The sequence below is a fragment of the Triticum dicoccoides genome, chromosome 6A (genome assembly GCF_002162155.2).
Source record: "Triticum dicoccoides isolate Atlit2015 ecotype Zavitan chromosome 6A, WEW_v2.0, whole genome shotgun sequence".
NCBI classification, from domain to species: Eukaryota; Viridiplantae; Streptophyta; class Magnoliopsida; order Poales; family Poaceae; genus Triticum; species Triticum dicoccoides.
Genome location: NC_041390.1, coordinates 415,464,271 through 415,486,828, shown reverse-complemented (window position 1 = coordinate 415,486,828; position 22,558 = coordinate 415,464,271).

The window sequence follows — 22,558 nt, the reverse complement described above, 5'->3', positions numbered from 1 at the left end:
TAGTAGAATTCATGATAAATTAGTACAAATGCGTAGTACTGTGTCTTTTGATAGTGTAGAAATCTAGACTTAATAGAAATATATTTGCAAGAGTATGTGTGAGGCTATTTATTAATTGATATGTTTTTCTTATTCAGAGATTGCCAAAGAACCTATCTATGAGTTGTGGTATCGAGCCTGACGAAGAAGGCTCAGTTGGACTACGCCTTACCGCAAGGGGCTCCGTCACCACATCTACTTACCGCATGGGCACAGATGGTCGCACACACTTGAACTCGGTTGGGTGGAAGAGATTCCTTGTTGGCAAGAATCTTCGTGCTGGACAGGCCATCCTAATTACTATCAGGAACACCCACCGCCCAGGCTTGAGGATGATGATCGTCGTCGATATCATCTAGAACTACATATGTGTGTGTGGCTATATCATCTAGAACTACATATGATGATCGTCGTCGATATCATGTAGAACTACATATGATGATCGTCGTCGATATCATCTAGAACTAAATATGATGATTGTCATCGATGTCACCTTGTACTGCTTGAGGATGCATGTTGAGTATATATGAAATTGTTATCTAGTACTCCCTCGGTTCCAAATTACTCGTCATGGTTTGAGTTCAAATTTGAACTAAAACCACGACGAGTAATTTCGAACCGAGGGAGTACTACCTAGTACCTATAATGCTTTATGAAATTGATATCTAGTAGTACCTAGTAGTACCTAGTATCTGGAAATTGCAGTTTATCGAAGCTGGAATGGGAAATGGTGAAATATATAACAGTAGCGCTGGACCGGGAAATCGCTACAGCTAAGTAATAGCAGCGCGTTCCTAAAAAGCGCTGCTGCTATAGTCAATAGTGGTAGCGCGGGTACAGGCAGCGCTACTACTAAGAGTTAGCTGTAGCACCTTATTGGTAGCGCGGGCACCCGCGCTGCTGATAGGCCTAAAACCCGCGCTGCTGCTAGCCTTTTCCCTAGTAGTGTACCCTCGCGGTTATATAAGAACCGGGGTATGCATGGAGACTAGGCGTAGGGGTCATTAGTGCTTGAACAGACAAGTGCCAACTAGTTATGTTATATTACATGGTTAGTAAGAAACATCTTCTAGGGAGAATAGTTTCGTTAGGGGTTCCTTTCCTTGGGAGGCATGCCCTAAAGTGCATGTCCATTTTGCGAAAAGAGGCGCAGGAAAAACATCTGGGGGTGTATAGATAAAAAAAAGATCATCTTTAGTTCACCGACCGAATATTCCCTTAAGAATGCTAGCTTTCGGCTTCACCCAGTCTGAGGTACACATCCGGCTGACCCGGCAGTAACAATCGCAGAGGTGCTCCCTTTACCACCTAGCCGAACAATCAGGAACATAGGGGTAAGCACAGGAACCAGGCAACCCAGCTTGGCCAAAACTTAAGTCATATCGATGCATATCATGGCGAATAAAAGGTACATGCGGAAGTGTGACACATGTGTTGGGCATGAAGCCCGTATAAATAAGCTTCTTTTTAAAGAAGCCCCCGGGTTTAATGAACGCGGATAGCGCGTCATTTTATGAGCCTTTAAAGGCTATAAGAGAGAGAGAGAGGAGAAGGAGAGAAATGTAAGACAGAAAGTATGTAAAAAATGGACAGAGGAAGGAGACGAACACAGAGTCCGGCGCTAGGCATAGAATCTTCGGAGACGGGCTGCGTTCCATGGGTTCGGCTCGAGTCGGTTATCCGATGCATCTCGCAGGCGGTACGGTCCACCAGTCAGGACTTGGTCAATTATGAAGGGACCTTCCCACTTGGGCTTGAGTTTGTCCTTTTTCTTGTCCGGCAGGCGTAGAACTAATTCGCCAACGTTGTAATTTTTGGCCCTTACTTCTCTGCTTTGGTATCTTCGAGCCTGCTGTTGATAGAATGCGGAACGGGCTTTTGCCACGTCTCGCTCTTCCTCCAAGGCGTCCAAACTGTCCTGCCGATCAAGCTCGGCTTCTCTTTCTTCGTACTTGCGCACTCGAGGTGAGTCATGAATTATGTCGCAGGGCAAAACTGCCTCTGCGCCGTATACCATGAAGAATGGTGTGTATCCGGTGGTGCGATTCGGCGTGGTCCGCAGCCCCCAGAGTACGGAGTCGAGCTCCTCTACCTAGTGCGTATTAGATTCCTTGAGGGACCGCACTAATCTGGGTTTGATGCCGCTCATGATAAGACCATTTGCATGTTCGACCTGGTCATTGGTTTGTGGGTGATAGACGGAAGCATAATCGAGCTTGATGCACATGTTTTTGCACCAGAGTTTTACCTCATCGGCCGTAAAGTTCATGCCGTTATCAGTGATGATGTTGTGGGAGACGCCGTAACGGTGTACAACCCCGGATATAAAGTCTATCACCGGTCCGGATTCGGCCGTCTTAACAGGCTTGGCTTCTATCCATTTTGGTGAACTTATTCACCATGACCAGTAAGTATTTTTTCTTGTGGGTTCCGCCTTTAAGGGGTCCAACCATGTCAAGCCCCTAGACCGCGAAGGTCCAGGTGATGGGGATAGTTTGGAGGGCGGTGGGTGGCATATGGCTTTGGTTTGCAAAAAGCTGGCAACCGACGCATCGTTGGACTAAGTCCTGGGCGTCTGCCTGGGCCGTCGGCCAATAAAAGCCTGTACGGAAGGCCTTGCTTACAAGGGACCGAGCTGTAGCGTGATGTCCACCGAGTCTGGCATGAATTTCAGCCAGGAGGTTCCGCCCTTCCTCTTCGGAGACGCACCTTTGAAGGACTCCGGTAGTGCTTTTCTTATAAAGCTCTCCCTCATGGACTTTATAGGCTTTAGATCGCCGCACGATGCAGCGTGCCTCATTTTGGTCCTCAGGGAGTTCCTGCCTGGTAACGTAGGTGAGGAATGGTTCTATCCACGGGGCGATGACGGCCATTATTACGTGGGCTGAAGGTGTTATTTCATTGGCAGAGCCTCCAATTATGTCAGAGTGTTCGGTGTCGGGCAGTGCGGTTGGGTCCGGGCTGTTATTGCCAGGTTCCCCTTCCCATACTACGGCCGGCTTGAACATCCTTTCCAAGAAGATGTTTGGGGGACTACATCGCGTTTTGCACCGATCCGTGCCAGGACATCTGCCGCCTGATTATTTTCCCGGGCTATATGGTGAAATTCGAGGCCTTCGAACTGAGATGACATTTTTAGGACGGCGTTGCGATAAGCTGCCATTTTTGGATCCTTGGCATCAAAGTCTCCATTTATTTGGGATATTGTGAGGTTCGAGTCCCTGCGCACCTCTAGGCGTTGAATGCCCATGGATACTGCCATCCGGAGACCATGTAAAAGGGCCTCATATTCGGCTGCATTGTTGGAGTCTGTGTACATTATCTGGAGTACATATTGAACCGTGTCTCCTGTGGGGGACGTCAAAACGACGCCAGCCCCTAGACCGGCCAACATTTTGGAGCCGTCGAAGTGCATGACCCAGTTTGAATATGTGTCGTACTCTTTAGGGAGTTCGGCCTCCTCCATTCTGCGACGAAGTCGGCCAAAACTTGTGACTTGATAGCTCGCCGTGGCTTGTAAGTTATGTCGAACGGGAGGAGCTCAATCTCCCATTTTGCAATCCGGCCCGTCGCGTCGCGGTTGTTTATAATATCGTTAAGTGGCACTTCCGAGGCTACTGTTATTGAACACTCTTGAAAGTAGTGTCGCAGCTTCCGGGATGCCATAAATACCGCGTATGCAATCTTTTGATAATGCGGGTACCGTGACTTGCACGGAGTAAGGACAGTGACACATAATAGACCGGCTTTTGAAGGGGGCATTTGTGTCCGTCCGTTTCTCATTCGACGACGAGCACTGCGCTTACGACCTGATGGGTTACTGCAATGTATAATAGCATTGGTTCGCCAATGTTTGGCGCGGCCAGGACTGGGTTTGTTGCCAAGATGGCTTTTATTTCGTCGAGTCCGGCCGTGGCTGCATCCGTCCACTCGAAGTGTTCGGTGCGCCGAAGGAGGCGGTAAAGGGGTAGGGCCTTTTCTCCTAAGCAGGAGATAAAGCGGCTTAGAGCCGCCACACATCTGGTTAATTTTTGTATTTGTTTGAGGTCCTTTGGGATATACAATTGTGACAGAGCTCGGATCTTGGCTGGATTTGCTTCAATTCCTCTACCGGATACAATGAAGCCCAAGAGCTTTCCGGCTGGAACGCCGAAAACGCATTTTTCCGGGTTGAGCTTGATGTCGTATGTTCGGAGGTTATCGAATGTTAGCCTCAAGTCGTCTACTAGAGATTCGACATGTCTTGTTTTAATGACCACATCATCTACGTATGCCTCCACTGTTTTGCCGATCTAGTTTGCCAGACATGTCTGAAACATGCGCTGATATGTTGCGCCGGCGTTTTTGAGCCCGAAGGGCATTGTGTTGAAGCAGAATGGGCCGTATGGTGTGATGAATGCCGTTGCGGCTTGGTCTGACTCTGCCATCTTTATTTGATGGTAGCCGGAGTATGCGTCGAGCAAACACAACGAATCGTGTCCTGCGGTAGCGTCGATAATTTGATCGATGCGGGGGAGAGGGAAGGGATCCTTTGGGCAAGCATTGTTAAGGTCTTTGAAATCAACGCACAAGCGCCAGGATTTGTCCTTCTTTGGTACCATCACCAGGATTGCTAGCCAGTTCTGATGTTTTATATCTTCGATAAATCCGGCCTCCAATAGCTTGGCTAGTTCCTCTCCCAAGGCATGTCTCTTAGGTTCGGAAAAACGCCGAAGAGCCTGTTTGACTGGCTTGAATCCTTTTAGGATAGTTAAGCTGTGTTCGGCCAGCCTGCGTGGGATTCCTGGCATGCCTGAAGGGTGCCAGGCGAAAATGTCCCAGTTCTCTCATAGGAACTCTCGCAGTGCAGCGTCTACATCAGGGTTTAACTGTGCCCCGATGGAAGCTGTTTTATTGGGGTCCGTTGGATGGACCTGGAATTTGACTATTTCGTCCGCCGATTTAAAGGAGGTGGACTTGGATCTTTTATCGAGTGTCACATCGTCCCTATTCACCATGGAGGGCAGCACAGTCAGTTCGCCAGCCACTAGGGCTTCGGATAGCGCCTCGAGGGCCAGTGCGGCTGTCTTGTTTTCGGCGCGGAGTGCTATGTCCGGATCACTAACGAGAGTGATGATTCCATTAGGCCCGGGCATCTTGAGCTTCATGTACCCGTAATGGGGTATTGCTTGGAAGACTGTAAACCCTTCCCGCCCTAGCAGAGCGTGATATCCGCTACTGAACGGGGCCACCTGGAACGTGACCTCTTCGGACCTGTAATTATCCGGTGTGCCGAACACCACATCTAGTGTGATTTTTCCTATACAGCGCGCTTCCCGACTGGGGATTATTCCTCTAAAGGTTGTGTTGCTTCGCTCAATGCGGTTCCAGTCTATTTCCATTTTTCGAAGGGTTTCCTCATAAATGAGGTTCAATCCGCTGCCGCCATCCATGAGTACCTTGGTAAGACGAAAGTCGTCCACTATTGGACTGAGGACCAATGCGGCTGGTGCTCGTGCTGTTCAGAATTTAGGTTCATCACTGGCGTTAAAAGTAATAGCTATGTCACTCCATGGGTTTATTGTTGCTACTTGGTAGACTTCGGCAAGGCCGCAGAGTGCTCTTTTTCACATATTATTTGATGCGAAAGTCTCGAAGACTATTAATACCGTACTGGTTTCTCTGGGGTGGCTTTCTGTGGCTTCTGGAATTAGAAGATCTTCGCCAATTTTTGCCACATGCCGGAGTATCCAACATGCTCTAAGGCTGTGAGTTGGTGTGGCGCCCTCTGCACTGTGAATTTTATAGGGTCCATCAAGCCATCCTTCCAGTACGGTTCCGTGCCCTGTAGAGGGCTTTTGCTTTTTGGTATTGAACCCGGGTGTCTGACGATGATGCACCCTTTTATTTCGGACCGGGTTTGTATTCAAGGCCAGATTGTCGCAAAATTTTGTTTTGGTTTTCCAGGCGCTTTCCATCGCATAGTACTTTCGTACTATGGACGCCAAGTTAGCAAAGCGTGTAATATCACGACGACTTATGGCATTGAGGGTTCCCTTGTCCGTGCAATTATTGCAGAAGAATGAAATTGCGTCTTCCTCGCGGCAGTCCTTTATCCTGTTCATAACCAGGAGGAATCTGGCCCAGTAATGATGCACTGTTTCTTCGGGCTCTTGCCTAATTTGGGATAGATCGCTTATGTATGGGTGGGTGGGCGGAATCAAATCCGAAACCTCACCCAATCTGAGACCCAGGGGCCAAGGAGTTTCCAAACTCGGAAGTTTGGATTCTTGGATGCTGTCCAATGAATCTAGCCCGTCACCTGACTTTAAGTTCAGGTCTTGAGTGATGTCCTCCCCTCCGCGGGTATCCGTCTTGGAGGGATCGGGAATCCGGACATATATAGTCCTTAAGGTAGATGAAGGGTCGCCGCACTGTCCCTCTACCACGGCAACGTGATGGGTGACCTAGTGGGAGTTAATCTCTCTCAGATCGGGTTTAGACCCAATCTGGTCGTAATTCGTAGGGACTCCTAGGGAGGCGAAGCGATCCAAGAGCTCGTTTAGGGAAGAGAGCTCCATTGGATCTAGCTGCTCGGTGAATTCCGAGCTGACGTGAAGATTGCTTTTGATGACCCGAGAGGTCATCGTCGCCGCAGCAGCCGAATAGGTGGTCATAAGGAAACCACCTAGCCTGAGAGTCTAGACGACAGCCAAAGCTCCCTTAGCAACGGTGCCGTCTTTAAAGACGGGATGAGGCATCCTTCCTGATGATGACGACACATAGGAACTCTCAATGAAAGCACCAATGTCGGCATCAAAACCGGCGGATCTCGGGTAGGGGGTCCCGAACTATGCGTCTAGGCCGGATGGTAACAGGAGGCAGGGGACACGATGTTTTACCTAGGTTCGGGCCCTCTTGATGGAGGTAAAACCCTACGTCCTGCTTGATTAATATTGATGATATGGGTAGTACAAGAGTAGATCTACCACGAGATCAGAGAGGCTAAACCCTAGAAGCTAGCCTATGGTATGATTGTTGTTCGTCCTATGGACTAAAACCCTCCGATTTATATAGACACTAGAGAGGGCTAGGGTTACACAGAGTCGGTTACAATGGTAGGAGATCTACATATCCGTATCGCCAAGCTTGCCTTCCACGCCAAGGAAAGTCCCTTCCGGACACAGGACGAAGTCTTCAATCTTGTATCTTCATAGTCCAGGAGTCCGACCGAAGGTATAGCCCGGCTATCCAGACACCCCCTAATCCAAGACTCCCTCACTCCTCCTGATGGGGGGAGGAAGAAGAGGGTCGCTTCCTCGAATCTGGAGGCGAAGACGTCCAAGAAAGGGAAGACCTCCCTTGAGGATAACTCTACATGGGACGTCGATAGCAGTCCGGAGAGAGGCCCCCGCACTAAGCCTCGGGCCGCATCGTAAGTGCTAAAACCCATATCCGCCCATAAACCAAGTCTTTCCTCTTCGTTGTATTGATATAATTAGTTATGCTATTGCAGTCTAGCCCACGACAGCTCCCAGCGATCCTCATCATGAGGTTCGCTGGACTCAAAGGTGATGGCCAGCGATTCACCGCAGGCCGCTCACTCCCCCAAGGCTAAGGACGATGCGGAGGTGTTGTCCCAAAGGACTATTCCAGACGGGGGAGAGGCTCAGGAGGCGCAAGAAGTCGAAACCCCCATCGTCAGACACCAGGGGGAGTCAATCCCCATGGAGACTGGTGGGGAGGGCCATATTCAGTTCAGCCCTCAGCCGGACTCAATACCAGAGACCGATGCGGCTCCGGAATCCGGCACGCAACCTTCTTCGAAAGAAGGGGGATGCCTATTCCGCTGGTGACCCCTGTCCAACCAGGGGCACCGGACAATCTGCTGGAAGCGCTGTGAGCCGCTTCCATTGTGGATGAGCACTGTGTCCTTATGGGCACGGTAATTGAAAGGGTTCAGTCCGCCAAGAGCGGACTAACCGAAGCCTCCAGCAGCCTGCTGGCAGGTTTTGAGGTAAGCGGAGCAAAAAGGAGAAAATCCCAATGTAGACAGTAGCCCCTGAGACACAGTCCGGTGTTTGGAAAGAAAAAGCCGGACAGAGGATCAATCTCCTATTGCAGGAAACTAACTAAATTTTTCTGAAATGTGAACATAGGTGTCGCTGTTGGCTGCAGCCTCGCATACTGCCTAAGTCCTCGAACTGAAGCAGAAACTGGCAGAGGCCAAGGAGGAGCTGGGCCAGGTGAAGAGGCAGCTCCAGGAAAAACAAGGTAAGTAATAACCTGTTAAGGTAAAATTATATGCAGTGACCAAAATGCCATGATGTGTACAGAGGCGACGACCGACGTCGAGGCCCTGAAAAAGGCCTTGGCCGAAGCAGAGGGGAAGGCTATCAAGGAGCATGCCGCCCGTAAAAAGCTCAAGGCCCGGGTTAACAAGGTTCAATAGGAGCTCCAAGAAGCGGTGCGGAAGTGCGAGACCTTGGAGCGCGATGCATCGGCTCAAGAAGCCGAACTCGCCAAGGCTTGTCAAAGTGCGGAGGCAGCCCGAAATGAGGCCCAGACCGTCCTCCAGGAAATCCAGGAGGCCAGGAAGATCACGGCGGGTAAGGCATTCAATATGCAAAGCAAGAGTGTGAAGATGAAATATCGTTTACTAACCCGGATTCGGAACTCTCTAGGGGCTTTTATTGTTCTGCCACGCACTGTCACTGACGCCGAGGAGTTCTTCCGAGCCGAAGAAGGGAGTTCCACGGAGAAGCTGTTCTGGTTGCAATATCTCGCGCTAGAACATCCGATGCCCTTTGGCGATCAGCTGAAACAGCTGGTCGAACTGCACAAGGTGGCCGAACTGGCCATGAAGAACATGATAATCCGGATGTGGCCAGCCGAAGTTATACCTAGCAGCTATTTCGGCCTCGTGAAGAAGCTGGTTGATGCCTGTCCACGGCTGGATGTCATCAAGCGGTCCGTCTGCATCGAGGGCGCGCGTCTGGCCTTCTCCTATTGCAAGGTCTGGTGGGCGAAGTTGGACGCTGTCAAGTTAGCGACCGAGGGGCCGCCGGAGGGCAAGGAGCACCGCACACCCGAGCGATACTTTGGCGATGTCTTGGAGGGGTCCCGCATTGTTGCGGATCATTGTGCGAAAGACACTATCTTTGAGTGAATGTATTCGAGCTCCCTCTACCTTGTATGATAAAACAAAGTGATTATGCAATATAATGCTTGTTATGTTTTTAAATTTTTACTTCCTGTGCGGCCGTGTTGTATGAAATCTGAGGGTTAACCAGTCATCGGCTTCTGCCCCCATGTAGGTAGTACGGGGGTGTTCTGGATGGAATCTAAACAATCTTGATCCAATTAGATGGTCCTTGAAGGAGTTGTTTAGCGTAACTAACCAGGCAACCAGACTATGCGTATGTAATGCCCTCACTTAGCCATAGGAGTTCGACAATAAAAACATGGTCGGAGCTCCTAGTATCCGAGCTAGAGTGGTATAAGCGTCTGATTGGGAAGTACCAATCCTTCGCGTAATGCGGAAGAAATCTCCAATGATTTGTAACCTCCGAACAGCTGACCGGCTCTCGTCGCATCATGACAGTCAGTTTTCGGCTTTCTCTACTGAGGTGCTCCTTTGGGTAAACCAAGGCACAATCGCAGTAGTTCTCCCTTTACTACCTTAGACGATATATCGGAACGTAAGGTAGCAAGCACAAGAGCCGGGCAACCCAACTATTGACCAAAGACATGATTCGGAGCCAAAGCATATAATGCTAAATTCGGGGTGTCGAACTATACTTATAAAAAGTGTTCGGACTTTTGTTGCCATAATTTGGGGTGCTATGAAGCCCCTGGCAAACATCAAACATACCAAAGTGTACGTGCGCTACCTGATAGGGTTATCCACAGGGGGGCTAAGAGAAAAAAGAGAAAGAAAACAGAAAAGGTGCAAAGGTAAAAAGCTAGGGTCCTAAAGCTCCAGCCGCAAACTATTCTCATTGTAATTTAATTAGTATGTCAATGCGCATTGATACAGGTAGTGCAATAAGCAATAGGCTATTTGACATGCCGAAACCAAGGGAGAGCTGCATGTGGGTCCTGAAAAACAGGTAGAGTTATCGTTAACGGAATCACCTAAAAAGTCCCCCATATGTCTGCGTTTCTCGTCATCTTGGTGTGTTTATCCTTCAAGAGGACTGATGACCAGTCCACCAGATGGGGCCTGTGGGATTGAGACCTAAAAAAGAAACAAGTAAAAGTGAAAGTATGTGTGTATCCGATGTCGGTTGAGTCGTACTATGGACCACAAGCTAGCTATGCCTCCGTCGATGCCCATGGGATTTTGAGTCGTAGTTATGTACGTGCGGCACGAATGCCACCACTTGATCGGGACTGAGACGGAGGCCGGATTGCTAGTAGAGCTCCTAATGAGCCGAGCTCTCCTGCTGCAGAGTAGTTCAGACCCTCTTAACGGTGTATGTGGGCTCGGCAGCCGAACTAAGGTTCTGCTTGAGAAGGCCGCTCTGTATTTCTGCTGCTAAGGCAGCTATGTGCTCTTCTGGACGGAGGGAGCATTCCGTATTTCCATTGACTGTTATGACGCCGCATGGACCGGGCATCTTGAGCTTGAGATAAGCATAATGTGGTACTGCATTGAATCGAGCAAACGCAGTTCGTCCGAGCAGTGCGTGATAGCCGCTGCGGAAGGGGACGATATCGAAGATTAACTCCTCACTTCGAAAGTTGTCCGGAGATCCGAAGACAACCTCTAGTGTGATTGAGCCCGTACAGCGGGCCTCTACACCTGGTATGACTCCTTTGAACGTAGTCCTGGTGGGCTTGATCCATGATGGGTTAATGCCCATTTTTCACGTTGTATCCTGATACAGCAGATTGAGGCTTCTACCTCCGTCCATAAGGACGCGAGTCAGGTGGAACCCATCAATTATTGGGTCTAGGACTAGTGCGGCTGAACCACCATGACAGATACTGGTCGGATGATCCCGGCGATCAAAAGTGATCGGGCATGACAAACATGGATTAAATTTTGCGGCGACTGGCTCTATCCCGTAGACGTCCCTGAGCGCACGCTTGCGCTCCCTCTTGGGGATGTGGGTAGCGTATATCGTGTTCACTGTTTTGACCTGAGGGGGAAACTTCTTCTGTCCCCCTGTGTTCGGTTGCCGGGGCTCTTCGTCATCGTCCTTGCTTTGCGATCCCTTTTCCCTGTTCTCGGCATTTAATTTGCCGGCCTGTTTAAAAACCCAGCAATCTCTATTTGTATGATTGGGTGGTTTGTCCGGGGTGCCATGAATCTGACACGGACAATCAAGTATGTGGTCCAAGCAGGATGGGCCTGAATTGTTCTTTTGGAATGGCTTCTTCCGCTGACCGGACTTAGAGCCACTGAATCCGGCATTGACCGCCGTATCCTCGGTGTTGTCGCTGTTGTTTCGACGCTTGTATCTGTTGCGTCGAGACTTGTCTTTGTTATTTTTAACCTCAGGGGTGCTGGTGTCGCTTGCATTGTTTTTGCTACGGGCCAACCAACTGTCCTCGCCCGCACAAAAGCGGGTCATGAGTGCCGTGAGGGCCGCCATGGATTTTGGCTTTTCTTGGCCGATGTGGCGAGCGAGCCATACGTCGCAGATGCTATGTTTGAAAGCTGCTAGGGCTTCAGCATCCGGACAGTCGACGATTTGGTTGTTTTTAGTTAAGAACCTAGTCCAGAATTTCCTGGCGGACTCTCCAGGCTGTTGAACTATATGGCTTAAGTCATCAGCGACCGGAGGTCGAACATATGTACCTTGGAAGTTATCGAGGAAGGCCTCTTCCAAGTCCTCCCAGCTGCCAATAGAATTTTTAGGCAGACTGTTTAGCCAATGTCAACCTGGCCCCTTGAGTTTTAAAGGGGGGTATTTGATGGCGTGGACGTCATCGCCGCGGGCCATATGAATGTGGAGAATGAAGTCTTCGATCCACACTGCGGGGTCCGTGGTTCCATCATATGATTCTATATTCACGGGTTTAAACCCTTCTGGGAATTCATGATCCATGACCTCATCAGTGAAGCAATGAGGGTGTGCAACTCCTCTATATCGGGCCATATCGCGACGTAGCTCGGATGGAGTCCGCCTACGGTTTTTAGCCCGCGCATGCCTAGGTTTGTCACGTCCGAATAGGTGGCCATCGTCGCATCTCGAGCCACGTCCTCGTGATCCATAGATTGATCTGGTATGTCCTGCTTTATTGTTCGGGTTTTGCCAGAGGTCATATGTGTGGTTGTGGGTTAATTTACTTCTACCTGTGCGATGAGGCGGGACAGGCTGGTGTTTGGCATGAGTTGCCATTTTGTCCTGACCACGTGGTGGTCGGTCAGCTGCATTGTCGATGGTGGTATGTATTCCGGCGCCTCCTCGTAAAACTAAGGTAGCAATTTGCGCTTTGTGAAAGTGCTAGTGATTGACTAGAGGGGGGTGAATAGGCGATTTTTATGAAAGTCTTCAAAACATGGAAGTTTCGAAGACAAACAATAGAAATAAACCTATTACCATGTAGCGGAATGTAGACTACACTAAGCAAGCCATAGTCAAGTATTCAATGAAGTGAAAGCACAATGACTAATAGCAGCTAGGCAGTATAGATCAGGTAGGAAGATAGTGTGAAGCTAATCAGAACAATCAGTTACTCAGTGAAGACAAAAGATAATGCAATGATACAATGACTTCACCAGGGCCAACAGTAAGTAAAGGAATGGGAAGGACGAAACCAGTGACTCGTTGAAGACAATGATTTGTTGGACCAGTTCCAGTTGCTGTGACAACTGTACGTCTGGTTAGGGAGGCTGAGATTCAACTCAGAAGACCGCGTCTTCACCTTATCCCCCTTGAGCTAAGGACACCCAGTCCTCGCCCAATCACTCTGGTAAGTCTTCAAGGTAGACTCCCAAACCTTCACAGACTTTGTTCACCGGCGATCCATAATGACTCTTGGATGCTCAGAACGCGACGCCTAACCGGCTGGAGGATTCACAGTCCTCAAGTGTAATAAATCTTCAGATCACACAGACAGGAAGACTTCAGTGATGCCTAACACTCTTTGGCTCTGGGTGGTTAGGGCTTTACCCTCGCAAGGAATTCTCTCTCAAAGGCTTTGAGGTGGGTTGCTCTCAAACGACGAAAGCCGTACACTAACTCTGAGCAGCCAACCGTTTATGGTTGTAGGGGGTGGGCTTTTTATAGCCACTAGGCAACCCGACCTGATATGTCCGAAATGACCCTGGGTCACTAAGGAACTGACACGTGTTCCAACGGTCAGATTTCAAACACACGCGGCAACTTTACTTGGGCTACAAGCAAAGCTAACTCATCCAGCTCTGGATAAGATTTGCTCTCATTGTCTTCGCTCGAAGACATAGGATTTTGGTTGAGCATCACTTCAGTCACTCTGACTTTGTTCACTTGGACCCCACTTAACAGTACGGTGGTTCCTATGACGCAACAAAGAAGAAAAGCAGACAACGAAACAACTAAGTCTTCGCGCCCCATAGTCTTCACGCAATGTCTTCTCTTGTCATAGTCTTCAATGTGAATATCTTCACATACCACTATTGTCTTCAATGTCTTCATACATTTTTAGGGATCATCTCCGGTAGATAAACCGAATCAATGAGGGACTACTACCTGTGTTATCCTGTAATTCTCACAAACACATTAGTCCCTCAACCAGGTTTGTCATCAATACTCCAAAACCAACTAGGGGTGGCACTAGATGCACTTACAATCTCCCCCTTTTTGGTGATTGATGACAAACTGGTTGAAGTTTTCAACGGGGATAAAAGTATGTGAAATGTAAAGGATTTAGGTATTGTATTCATAAGTGGCAAAGGCTCCCCCTGAAGATGTGCATATAAGTAATTTTCTTTTGGAATGCAAATGCACATGGCAGGTTGTACTTGTGGAGATCCTCTTCAACTTATGATGACAATTCATCATGCATGAAAAGTATGTGAAGATAATGACATGCATAATGAAAAATGGACGTCTGCAAAATGACCTAAGTGCGGAAGTTATCATCGCACATGCGGAATTTATCATCGCATCATAGAATAGCAAATAAGTAGCAGACGACCATCGAGTTTAAGTGTTACAACTCAAAGAACCAAATGTATCAAAAAGCGAGAGTTGTAAACACTAGGCAAAATATAAAACCACCTCCCATATGGACCCGCTTGAAGACTATCAAACTCATATGCTTCTCCCCCTTTTGTCAGTAAGTACCAAAAAGGTTTGAAGACATAGATCACCTACTCGTTCCCATGAGGAGTTGGTGAAGCAGCAGGGTCATCGGTGTTGGTTGGCGGTGCAGACGAACTTGGTGCAGTGTCGATTCGCTCTGAAGGTGGTGAAGTAGCATCGTCTTCATCATCGATGACACGTGCATTCACTGTTGCAGCAGAGGAGGAAAACTCAGAGTCTTCAAGAGACGGAGTACGCCGCAGCATAGTCCTTCTCGGAGGTGTTGAGTCAAACTTGAAGCATTCAGAGAAGCCATCATCTTGAAGATCATCTTCAGAACACATAAGCATCATCCCTTTCCATGTACGCCGACAAGTTTCATGGGCGACAAAGGCATTCTTGGTGGCAAGGTTGCAAATCCTGTTTATGTCCACCAAGAGGCTTTTCATTTGGCGCTTCAGCCAGTCATGATGCTTATCCTGTTTCTGATGAAGGGAAACCAGAAGCTCTCAGTCATTTAGAACACGAGATCTCTTCTTAGGCCGTTGTGCAATGGTGCTTTCAGTGGCTTCAGTGAGGGCATGATGAGGTGCACGGGTAGTACCAGCCAGAGGATAAACACGAGTGACTGCTGGGAGTCCTTCAATGTGTTGTGAGAAGCTTTGATTGTCAGCATTTTGAAGACTAAGGGGCTCCTTGGCAGGCTCTGGATAGATGGCTTCAACTGACATATCGACGTCAGGCAGAAAAATCAGATGATTGCGAGCAGAGGGCTAATAGGTGATAGCTGAGTGTTGTTTGATCAGACGCATAATCCATGGAGCGTAAAACTTCAAGCCAAAGAGATCAGATCCTGATGCAGCAAGTTGGTGGATGAAGAAGTCTTGTGCATTGAAGCTTTTGCCGTGAAGAATATGGAAGACCAAAGTCTTCATGGCACCTTCAAGCTTTGCATGTGGAGGATGTCCTTTGATGGGCCAGAGAGTTCGTCTTATAATATGATAGATAGTATGTGGCAGATACTCAAGGTCGTCAACAAATAACTCCTTAGGATATTCAGCGTTGGGAGGCAAAGGCTTCATCATGCTAAGCATCTGACTCATGTTGGGTTCAGGCTTGTGAAAAATGCTTTCCATAGCAGCACCGTGAAGCTGACAACCAGGTTCATAAAGATCACCTGGAGTGGGCAGGCCAGTGAGCTCAATGACATCAAAGGCTTTGGCTTCATGATGAACATTGCCTGTCATCTACTCAAGGACCCAAGTCTTCGGATCCCTATTGTAGCCACGAATATGAAGAGTGGCATAGAATTGGAGCAGCAATTCTTCGTTCCAGTGCTCCTTGTCAGTGATGAACTGCAACAAGCCAGACTCTCTGAAGCAATCCGGCGCTTCTTCCAAACAGGGCAGACCAGTTATGGCTTCAATGTCAAGATGCATATGTGGAAAAATGCGACCTTGATTGTATAAGATGCATGAGTAATAACTGCGCTGCTGATAGCTCTAGAACCGATCAGAAGATATTCTTGCCTTAGAGTAGGGGTTCTTGGCGCTATTAAAGAAGGTGTTGTGTGCTTTGAAGCCATTGATATTGAATGATCCAGGTGCAGATGCAGTGCCTGGAAACCTAGGCAGCCTTGGCATTGGCTTCTGAACCTGAGGCCTGCGCTCGACGTGATAGTCAAATTGGGGACCAGCAGCAGATGGAGGAACAAGAAGAGGCCATTTGACAGTGATAAGCTGGCCATAGTTGTATGCTTGCTTGATAGTATGTGGCCTTGGTGGCGGAACAGGAGCAGTGATATCAACAGAGGCGTCAGGCTGCACATCTATTGCAGGTGCATCATTGGCTTCTGGCACAATGTTTGGTGCAGGCTCCACATTGTCTTCAGCCATGACCACGTCATTGGCTTTAGTGGTGTTAGTGGTGGCAACCTCGGGATTCTCAACCTCCACTTGAGGAGCTAGAGGGTCGGGCACCGACACGTTCACTTTAGGAACAGCTTCTTCAGTGATGGGGGGAGTAGGGACACATTCTTCTACTTGTTTTTCTTCGGCTGATGCAGCCGGATTGTCTTCAGCAACTTTAGCTTTAGACTCGGAGACATTCATAGTAGGAGTGGCTTCTGGGAACACCTGACGTGCAACAGATTGGTGGTGCACTTCTCCTTCTGGAATGCTCGAAAGAGGGACTTAGGGCCTTGGTCCTTTGCGAAGCCTGCATAACGCTGGCGACACCTATGGGGATGGAGTTGGCTGGGCCTCAAAGTCATCTTCTTCTTCTTGCACTGGTGGGGTGACTTGTTGTTGGGGAGTACTCGGGGTGTCTTGTTGTTGTGGGTGATCAGCCCATGATGCATCCTGAGCAATTGGCGTTAGAGGACGACCAATGCTGATGAGTTCGCTGTTCGTGAGAACAGGCGATGATACCAAGTTGTGCTCGACCTGAGGAAGAACTACATCATCTTCAACATTGTCATGGTGACCAATGTCTTCAGCAGCGGTGGGATCAACTGCTGGAATGTCTTCAGCTTCAAGAGCCTCTGTGGAAGCAGGCTCATGAACTATCATCCATCGTTCTTGATGCGAAGAGTCAGGACGAGCAACCGAGATGGGCTCGATAACAAGGGGCTCTATGGGAGCAGACCGGTCTTTCTTGGTTTTGCGCTTATTCTTGGAGGGAGCAACATCAGAAGCTTCAGGATTTTTCCTCTTTTTGGCTTTAGCCTCGGCAGCCCTTGTCTTCTTCAGTTCTGAAGCGGTTGACTTGACCTTTGGCTTCGAGCCGGTCATGCTTCTTGGGAAGACAATGCGAGGTTCTTCCCGCCTTGAAGGTGCAGATTTGTCAGTCGATGGCTTCTTCTTCTTTGCAGCCATTCTGGGGTCGATGCGAGGACGCCCAAGAGCCTTGCGCTTCTCAGCTTCATTGTAGGCTTGCACGCACTTGTCATCCAGACTCTTCATGCACTCACGAGAACCTTTAGCTTCTTCTCGTTTCTTGAGAAAAGCTTCCTTGAGCTCGTGCAGCATAACCTGGAAGTTTTTGACATCTTGCACGCTGAGTTTTTCCATGTGCTTGTTGAACTGAGCTTTCTCATAGTCGATCTTGTGCTTCAGTTCAACGATGCGCTGAGCTAGAGCTAGCTCAGAAGCAATGGCGCCAGTGAAAGAGATGCTAAGGCCAATTGGAAGTTGCAGATCTTCAAAGCTGAGATTGGGGGTTTCAAACCACTCATCAATGAAGTTGTGAATGATTTCCATGTCAAAGAGAGACAAATCATTGAAGATTTCTGCTTCTTCCTTGCTCTTAATCAGTCGCTCAAGAGCGTCATCTGCAAGATCTTCATCACTGGACAGATCAATGTGTTTGTCTCGCGGAATGGCAGCAAGGGTCAATGCCTGATCAGTATTCCTTTTTCTCTCCGTCTTCTTGGAAATACGTGATAGATCTTCAGACTGCACACTGTCTTCAGGAGGTGCAGTAGCCAATGGCTTCGCACGTGAAGCTTTTGGAGGAGCAGCTGACTTTGAAGCTTTAGCCTTCTTTTGCTTCTGCGGCTTTGGAGTAGGAGCTGGGGGTTCAAGTGTCGGCATCATCATCAGAATGATCCACTTTGGCACCTTGAACAGGAATGTGAGTGATAAGGCCATCAAGGTTGTAGAAAGGTCTGATGATATTGGGTTCAGCATCGCGTGTGCCGTCAGCCCGGGGAGCAGAAGGACCAAGGTTGAAGTCTAGTCCCAATGACTTCTTGTTTTCCTTGGTCGATGCCTTTGCGTGCTAGAAGTTGGACTTGAAGAGATTATCGTCACGACACCAGAGCAGTGATGATGGGTCGGCATTTTGAGGTTGTGGTCCTCGGACCATATAGGGATAGAAACCCTGAGCAATAGCTTCAACTCTGGTCTTGGGTGGAAGGCTTCGGAAGAGAATATCACCCCAAGGACTCTTGATGGCATTCTTCTCAGCATACTCCTGGGTCACAAACTTGTATTTAGACCATTGTTCGGCCCAATATCTTCGAATCCATTGGATTCGTGTCTTGCGCTGATTGTAATCCTCTTCTGGATTTGTCTTGTATAGCTCTGAGAGGTCATAAGGCAGATCTCTTTATGTTCCCCCTCGACGCTGTCTGCCACCCTTCCTTGCTGATTTCTCTATAGCCATGAACTTCAAACTGAATGGCTTCAACATGTTCAAAGGCTTCCGCTTGCTGGTCAAACAGGAACTGGCTTTGGGAGAGTTAATGTGATGCTGTAAGAATTCTGCAAATGAATGCAGACTATGAGAACCAAGGGATTCTCCCACAGACATGTACCTGTGACAGCATTAGAGATGCGAGGGAAGGGGAGAGGTCATATGCATTCTCAGAAGATTTTTAAGATAAATCAGTTTGAAGACTTTGACCTCATGGTGCAAAGACATTCACTTATGTGTTTGAAGTTGGTTCCAGATTTGTATGAATCCAGGAATAGGTACAAGTGAGGAATCTAACTCGTTATGAAGCTTAAGTGAATATACTAGGCATTATATGAGATGCAGACAGGATAGATCTAACATTGAGTAGGAAGAAACCACCTTCGGTAAACAGGATGAATCTTTTAGGATAAAAAAGATGGTAAAAAGAGAGTTTTATTTACCACACGATGAACTGCTAGATGGGAAGAGTAGGAGACTGAGCAGTTCAATCCACCATGCCCTAACTTGGCGACGAAGGACACCTACGGCGGCGGCGGAGAGGACGATGACCGTGGCCGGCGTGAGGACGGCGTCGGTGAAGTCGCGGCAGCTAAGCGCTTCGTCGTCGGTGTCGTTGAGAGCTAGCGGTGGCGCTAGGTTTTGACGAGGTGGAGAGGTGGAAGAAGGTTTTCTTGACCGCAGGGGACATGTATTTATAAGGAAGTATGCGGCACAGCGTAATTATGTAGGTGCCCCTGGCGCTTCACATCTGAGGGACACGTGGCAAGCATGCAACATACTCGGAGTTGTCCCATGTTCCCACGCCCGCCCGAATTGTCTGATGGTCGTTCCGGCTTCTCTGGATTTCAGGCAATAAGGATAGAGCATTTAAAACAGACTTAATGTTTGTCTCTGTATCTTCTATTGACAAGGACGCAGAGAAGACATTCGACAGTTTCAATAGAATGCATATGATTTGGACAGATAGAGTTTGAGATAGAAAGCATAGAGAGAGATTAGGGTCCGATCACATTCACTTAGTTCAAAAGATTCAACAAGGAAGACGTAGCTATAAGTGAATGCTGTAGAGGACAGAACACTAATATGTATATATCAGAAGACAATCAAATCAACATAGTGAAGATAATCATGAAGACAAGTTGAAATTGAAGACGAACCAAATGTGAAGACATAGCAAATGTAAGGCCATGAGTAAAACACTTCAAATAGAAGAATTTGGTGGTGGCGTTACCCATCGTATAGGAAGTATTAGACCCAGACACGAAACACAATTATCATGGCGCTCCGAAGTCAAATTCGACGTTAATGTATTTACACTCAAAATGTAAGTCTTCATTGATTGAAGATATACTTTACTTCGTGTGTTGCACATCTATGTCATCAACATGCTTAAGTGTTAGGATGTGTGCTTGATCACAGGACATTTGAGGATTCCAAGATATTTAGCTCACACCGTAACTTGCAAAACCTCTTCTCATCCAAGGGCTTGGTGAAGATATCTGCCAATTTCTCTTCAGTGTTGACGTGTATGATATCAATATGTTCCTTCATAACATGATCTCTGAGAAAGCGATGATGAATTTCAATGTTCTTTGTCTTCGAGTGCTGAACTGGGTTGTTGGCAATCTTGATGGCTCTTTCGTTGTCGCAGTAGAGTGGCACTTGCTTCAGATGAATGCCATAGTCTTTGAGTGTTTGCTTCATCCATAGAAGCTGAGCGCAGCAAGATCCAGCAGCAATGTATTCAGATTCAGCAGTGGAGAGAGATACACAGTTCTGCTTCATTGAAGACCAACATACAAGTGATCCTCCAAGAAAATGACATGTGCCTGATGTAGACTTGCGATCCACCTTGTCACCAGCATAATCAGCATCCGAGAATCCAACTAGATCAAACTCTGAGCCCTTTGGATACCATAATCCTAGTGTTGGGGTGTGAGCCAAATATCTGAGAATTCGCTTCACAGCAAAGTGATGCGATTCCTTTGGTGCCGCTTGGAACCGGGCACACATGCAAACACTAAGCATGATATCAGGCCTAGATGCATATAAATAAAGCAAGGAACCAATCATGGAGCGGTATACCTTTTGATCGAACTCTTTACCATTGTCGTCGGGACCCAGATGATGTTTGGCCGGCATTGGCGTCGTGAAGCCTTTGCAATCTTGCATCCCAAAAAATTTCAGGCAATCTTTGAGGTATTTCTCTTGAGATATAAAGATGCCGTTGCGTTGCTGACGTATTTGAAGACCAAGGAAGAACTTCAGCTCACCCATCATGGACATATGATATTGCTCTTGCATCATATATCCAAACTCATCACTGTATTTCTGATAGGTGCAGCCAAAGATAATGTCATCCACATATATTTGGCACACAAATAGTTCACCATCATATGTCTTCGTGAAGAGAGTGGGGTCGAGGGAACCAGGTTTGAAGCCTTTGCTCTTCAGGAAGTCTTTGAGTGTGTCATACCAAGCCCGAGGGGCTTGTTTGAGGCCATATAGTGCCTTGTTGAGCTTGTACACCATGTCAGGATGTTTTGGATCTTCAAAGCCAGGCGGTTGTGCAACATACACTTCTTCTTCAATCTTGCCATTGAGAAAAGCGCTCTTCACATCCATTTGATACAGAAGAATGTTATGATGATTTGCATAGGCCAGCAGTATGTGTATGGCTTCAAGCCTAGCCACAGGAGAAAATGTTTCATCGAAGTCAATCCCTTCAACTTCAGTGTATCCTTGAGCAACGAGACAAGCTTTGTTTCTGACAACTTGACCATGCTCATCTTTCTTGTTGCGATATATCCATTTAGTGCCTATTATATTGTGCTTACGAGGATCAGGACACTTAACCAGTTCCCATACATTATTCAGCTCAAACTATTGAAGCTCTTCTTGCATAGCTTGAATCCATTCAGGTTCCATGAAGGCTTCATCAACTTTCTTGCGTTCAGATATTGAGACGAATGTGAAGTGCCCACAGAAATTTGCTAGCTGTGTTGCCCTTGGACGAGTGAGTGGACCTTGTGCATTGATGCTATCAATTATTCTCTCAATATGTACTTCATTTGCAACATGAAGATGTACAGGACGAAGATTTTGCTCTTGCTGATCATTATCATCGTTAGAAGGATTGTCTTCCGGCTGAGCATTGTCTTCAGGTTGATTATGTGCGGAGATGATAAGTTCCTCTTCAGGCTGAGCTTCAGATGGTATGATTTCTCCAGTTCCCATAAGTTTGATTGATTCACTAGATGGAACTTCATCTAACACATTTGGCAGGTGCTCTCTTTGCGAGCCGTTAGTCTCATCGAACCGCACATCCACAGTTTCAACCACTTTATAGTGAAAGAGATTGAAGACTCTGTAGGAGTGTGAATCCTTTCCATATCCAAGCATAAAACCTTCATGTGCTTTCGGTGCAAATTTTGAAGTGTGATGTGGATCCTTGATCCAGCACCTGGCGCCAAATACTCTGAAGTAACTAACATTTGGCTTCTTGCCAGTAAGGAGCTCATAGGATGTCTTGTTGAGAATCTTGTGAAGATAAACACGGTTGATGATATGGCATGCAGTATCAATGGCTTCGGGCCAGAATTTTCTTGGAGTCTTGTATTCATCAAGCATCGTCCGGGCCATCTCAATAAGTGTTTTGTTCTTGCGTTCCACGACGCCATTTTGCTGCGGCGTGTACAGAGCTGATAATTCATGTGTGATGCCCAAAGTATCAAGATACGTATCTAGGCCAGTGTTCTTGAATTCAGTGCCATTGTCAATTCTGATGTGCTTTATCTTGACGCCATAGTTGTTCATGGCTCGATTGGCGAAGCGTCTGAAGACATCATGCACTTCAGTCTTGTAGAGGATTATATGTACCCAAGTATATCTTGAATAATCATCAACAATGACAAAGCCATAGAGACAAGCAGTAGTAGTAAGAGTTGATTAATGAGTGGGACCGAAAAGGTCCATGTGGAGCAGTTCGAAGGGTTGAGTCGTTGTCATGATTGTCTTCGAGGGATGCTTGGCCCTCGTCATCTTTCCTTCTTCACAGGCACCGCATAAGTGATCCTTCTTGAACTTGACGCCCTCGATGC